Here is a 6,124-nt window from a genome sequence, read left to right as displayed (position 1 = left end):
CCATTTTTCACGGTTTCGGAGGATTTGAAAAAAAGGTGAAAATCACTGAAAAGCGACAGGCTATATGTTCAGAATATTGCTTAATAGATGTTTACTAAACAATCACCCTCTGACATGGATCGCTGGCCTGGACACAACAGTGCAAACTACTCAACTCAATCGACTTATAACAAACCAAACACAATGAAAATGGTATTTTGTTGTTTATATCACACTCACACACGTACACACATTCACTAACTATACTGTTCATACAATAAAATCAACCAGTCTGTACGTCGCTTATAGCACACTTATGATAGCTTGGCTTTGTTGTCGATAGTAGTAGCAGCAGGTAATTTTACTGTTGAAATAAGAAAACACACAATACAATCATTAAACGCAGAACATACAACCGACTAACACATTTACACAAGAAAGGTATAATGTGGACATTGATCCTTATAATAACATTTACGGGCACTTTCACCTACCGACCGACCGTCCCAGGACCAACGGAGAACTGAAGTCCAGATGTGCGCACACGATACCCAATGCTTATTATAGCCACACCCACTCTTTAATATAAATGTAAATATAACAGCCCCTGTACATCCCCGTTCTACTCCCAATAAATCGCTTCTACTCATAAGAATAATAACTATTGTACACCAATGTTCAAACATAACAGAAATGACTGTATTCTTAATAATAAAAGCTAATATTGATAGCTGATACAAGACCTCGATCGATGAGGCAAGAGATGTGATGCTCTCCACCTACCTCTAGGGTGCATCACCGCTTTACACACAGGTCAAATGCTGTCAGCTTAAATATAAAAAATGTTTCTCACAGGTAAACACCACACTATAGTCCATGGTCTCGGAGCACATGCTACAGGGTGGCATTTTTCACGGTTTCGGAGGATTTGAAAAAAAGGTGAAAATCACTGAAAAGCGACAGGCTATAGTCCATGGTCTCGGAGCACATGCTACAGGGTGGCATTTTTCACGGTTTCGGAGGATTTGAAAAAAAGGTGAAAATCACTGAAAAGCGACAGGCTATAGTCCATCGTCTCGGAGCACATGCTACAGGGTGGCAATTTTCACGGTTTCGGAGGATTTGAAAAAAAGGTGAAAATCACTGAAAAGCGACAGGCTATATTCCATGGTCTCGGAGCACATGCTACAGGGTGGCATTTTTCACGGTTTCGGAGGATTTGAAAAAAAGGTGAAAATCACTGAAAAGCGACAGGCTATAGTCCTTGGTCTCGGAGCACATGCTACAGGGTGGCATTTTTCACGGTTTCGGAGGATTTGAAAAAAAGGTGAAATCACTGAAATGCGACAGGCCATAGTCCATGGTCTCGGAGCACATGCTACAGGGTGGCATTTTTCACGGTTTCGGAGGATTTGAAAAAAAGGTGAAAATCACTGAAATGCGACAGGCTATAGTCCATGGTCTCGGAGCACACGCTACAGGGTGGCATTTTTCACGGTTTCGGAGGATTTGAAAAAAAGGTGAAAATCACTGAAAAGCGACAGGCTATAGTCCATGGTTTCGGAGCACATGCTACAGGGTGGCATTTTTCACGGTTTCGGAGGATATGAAAAAAAGGTGAAAATCACTGAAAAGCGACAGGCTATAGTCCATGGTAACGGAGCACACGCTACAGGGTGCCATTTTTCACGGTTTCGGAGGATTTGAAAAAAAGGTGAAAATCACTGAAAAGCGACAGGCTATATGTTCAGAATATTGCTTAATAGATGTTTACTAAACAATCACCCTCTGACATGGATCGCTGGCCTGGACACAACAGTGCAAACTACTCAACTCAATCGACTTATAACAAACCAAACACAATGAAAATGGTATTTTGTTGTTTATATCACACTCACACACGTACACACATTCACTAACTATACTGTTCATACAATAAAATCAACCAGTCTGTACGTCGCTTATAGCACACTTATGATAGCTTGGCTTTGTTGTCGATAGTAGTAGCAGCAGGTAATTTTACTGTTGAAATAAGAAAACACACAATACAATCATTAAACGCAGAACATACAACCGACTAACACATTTACACAAGAAAGGTATAATGTGGACATTGATCCTTATAATAACATTTACGGGCACTTTCACCTACCGACCGACCGTCCCAGGACCAACGGAGAACTGAAGTCCAGATGTGCGCACACGATACCCAATGCTTATTATAGCCACACCCACTCTTTAATATAAATGTAAATATAACAGCCCCTGTACATCCCCGTTCTACTCCCAATAAATCGCTTCTACTCATAAGAATAATAACTATTGTACACCAATGTTCAAACATAACAGAAATGACTGTATTCTTAATAATAAAAGCTAATATTGATAGCTGATACAAGACCTCGATCGATGAGGCAAGAGATGTGATGCTCTCCACCTACCTCTAGGGTGCATCACCGCTTTACACACAGGTCAAATGCTGTCAGCTTAAATATAAAAAATGTTTCTCACAGGTAAACACCACACTATAGTCCATGGTCTCGGAGCACATGCTACAGGGTGGCATTTTTCACGGTTTCGGAGGATTTGAAAAAAAGGTGAAAATCACTGAAAAGCGACAGGCTATAGTCCATGGTCTCGGAGCACATGCTACAGGGTGGCATTTTTCACGGTTTCGGAGGATTTGAAAAAAAGGTGAAAATCACTGAAAAGCGACAGGCTATAGTCCATGGTCTCGGAGCACATGCTACAGGGTGGCAATTTTCACGGTTTCGGAGGATTTGAAAAAAAGGTGAAAATCACTGAAAAGCGACAGGCTATATTCCATGGTCTCGGAGCACATGCTACAGGGTGGCATTTTTCACGGTTTCGGAGGATTTGAAAAAAAGGTGAAAATCACTGAAAAGCGACAGGCTATAGTCCATGGTCTCGGAGCACACGCTACAGGGTGCCATTTTTCACGGTTTCGGAGGATTTGAAAAAAAGGTGAAAATCACTGAAAAGCGACAGGCTATAGTCCATGGTCTCGGAGCACACGCTACAGGGTGGCATTTTTCACGGTTTCGGAGGATTTGAAAAAAAGGTGAAAATCACTGAAAAGCGACAGGCTATAGTCCATGGTCTCGGAGCACACGCTACAGGGTGGCATTTTTCACGGTTTCGGAGGATTTGAAAAAAAGGTGAAAATCACTGAAAAGCGACAGGCTATAGTCCTTGGTCTCGGAGCACATGCTACAGGGTGGCATTTTTCACGGTTTCGGAGGATTTGAAAAAAAGGTGAAATCACTGAAATGCGACAGGCTATAGTCCATGGTCTCGGAGCACATGCTACAGGGTGGCATTTTTCACGGTTTCGGAGGATTTGAAAAAAAGGTGAAAATCACTGAAATGCGACAGGCTATAGTCCATGGTCTCGGAGCACACGCTACAGGGTGGCATTTTTCACGGTTTCGGAGGATTTGAAAAAAAGGTGAAAATCACTGAAAAGCGACAGGCTATAGTCCATGGTTTCGGAGCACATGCTACAGGGTGGCATTTTTCACGGTTTCGGAGGATATGAAAAAAAGGTGAAAATCACTGAAAAGCGACAGGCTATAGTCCATGGTAACGGAGCACACGCTACAGGGTGCCATTTTTCACGGTTTCGGAGGATTTGAAAAAAAGGTGAAAATCACTGAAAAGCGACAGGCTATAGTCCATGGTCTCGGAGCACACGCTACAGGGTGCCATTTTTCACGGTTTCGGAGGATTTGAAAAAAAGGTGAAAATCACTGAAAAGCGACAGGCTATAGTCCATGGTCTCGGAGCACATGCTACAGGGTGGCATTTTTCACGGTTTCGGAGGATTTGAAAAAAAGGTGAAAATCACTGAAAAGCGACAGGCTATAGTCCATGGTCTCGGAGCACATGCTACAGGGTGGCATTTTTCACGGTTTCGGAGGATTTGAAAAAAAGGTGAAAATTACTGAAAAGCGACAGGCTATAGTCCATGGTCTCGGAGCACATGCTACAGGGTGGCATTTTTCACGGTTTCGGAGGATTTGAAAAAAAGGTGAAAATTACTGAAAAGCGACAGGCTATAGTCCATGGTCTCGGAGCACATGCTACAGGGTGGCATTTTTCACGGTTTCGGAGGATTTGAAAAAAAGGTGAAAATCACTGAAAAGCGACAGGCTATAGTCCATGGTCAAGGAGCACACGCTACAGGGTGCCATTTTTCACGGTTTCGGAGGATTTGAAAAAAAGGTGAAAATCACTGAAAAGCGACAGGCTATATAGTCCATGGTCTCGGAGCACACGCTACAGGGTGGCATTTTTCACGGTTTCGGAGGATTTGAAAAAAAGGTGAAAATCACTGAAATGCGACAGGCTATAGTCCATGGTCTCGGAGCACACGCTACAGGGTGGCATTTTTCACGGTTTCGGAGGATTTGAAAAAAAGGTGAAAATCACTGAAAAGCGACAGGCTATAGTCCATGGTTTCGGAGCACATGCTACAGGGTGGCATTTTTCACGGTTTCGGAGGATATGAAAAAAAGGTGAAAATCACTGAAAAGCGACAGGCTATAGTCCATGGTCACGGAGCACACGCTACAGGGTGCCATTTTTCACGGTTTCGGAGGATTTGAAAAAAAGGTGAAAATCACTGAAAAGCGACAGGCTATAGTCCATGGTCTCGGAGAACATGCTACAGGGTGCCATTTTTCACGGTTTCGGAGGATTTGAAAAAAAGGTGAAAATCACTGAAAAGCAACAGGCTATAGTCCATGGTCTCGGAGCACATGCTACAGGGTGGCATTTTTCACGGTTTCGGAGGATTTGAAAAAAAGGTGAAAATCACTGAAAAGCGACAGGCTATAGTCCATGGTCACGGAGCACACGCTACAGGGTGCCATTTTTCACGGTTTCGGAGGATTTGAAAAAAAGGTGAAATCACTGAAAAGCGACAGGCTATAGTCCATGGTCTCGGAGCACATGCTACAGGGTGGCATTTTTCACGGTTTCGGAGGATTTGAAATAAAGGTGAAAATCACTGAAAAGCGACAGGCTATAGTCCATGGTCACGGAGCACACGCTACAGGGTGCCATTTTTCACGGTTTCGGAGGATTTGAAAAAAAGGTGAAATCACTGAAAAGCGACAGGCTATAGTCCATGGTCTCGGAGCACATGCTACAGGGTGGCATTTTTCACGGTTTCGGAGGATTTGAAATAAAGGTGAAAATCACTGAAAAGCGACAGGCTATAGTCCATGGTCTCGGAGCACATGCTACAGGGTGGCATTTTTCACGGTTTCGGAGGATTTGAAAAAAAGGTGAAAATTACTGAAAAGCGACAGGCTATAGTCCATGGTCTCGGAGCACATGCTACAGGGTGGCATTTTTCACGGTTTCGGAGGATTTGAAAAAAAGGTGAAAATCACTGAAAAGCGACAGGCTATAGTCCATGGTCTCGGAGCACATGCTACAGGGTGGCATTTTTCACGGTTTCGGAGGATATGAAAAAAAGGTGAAAATCACTGAAAAGCGACAGGCTATAGTCCATGGTCACGGAGCACACGCTACAGGGTGCCATTTTTCACGGTTTCGGAGGATTTGAAAAAAAGGTGAAAATCACTGAAAAGCGACAGGCTATAGTCCATGGTCTCGGAGAACATGCTACAGGGTGCCATTTTTCACGGTTTCGGAGGATTTGAAAAAAAGGTGAAAATCACTGAAAAGCAACAGGCTATAGTCCATGGTCTCGGAGCACATGCTACAGGGTGGCATTTTTCACGGTTTCGGAGGATTTGAAAAAAAGGTGAAAATCACTGAAAAGCGACAGGCTATAGTCCATGGTCACGGAGCACACGCTACAGGGTGCCATTTTTCACGGTTTCGGAGGATTTGAAAAAAAGGTGAAATCACTGAAAAGCGACAGGCTATAGTCCATGGTCTCGGAGCACATGCTACAGGGTGGCATTTTTCACGGTTTCGGAGGATTTGAAATAAAGGTGAAAATCACTGAAAAGCGACAGGCTATAGTCCATGGTCTCGGAGCACATGCTACAGGGTGGCATTTTTCACGGTTTCGGAGGATTTGAAAAAAAGGTGAAAATCACTGAAAAGCGACAGGCTATAGTCCATGGTCTCGGAGCACATGCTACAG

Source organism: Electrona antarctica (assembly GCF_951216825.1).
Source record: "Electrona antarctica genome assembly, chromosome: 12".
Taxonomy (NCBI): domain Eukaryota; kingdom Metazoa; phylum Chordata; class Actinopteri; order Myctophiformes; family Myctophidae; genus Electrona; species Electrona antarctica.
The sequence above is the reverse complement of the archived record's forward strand: the minus strand, read 5'-3'. Positions refer to the sequence as shown.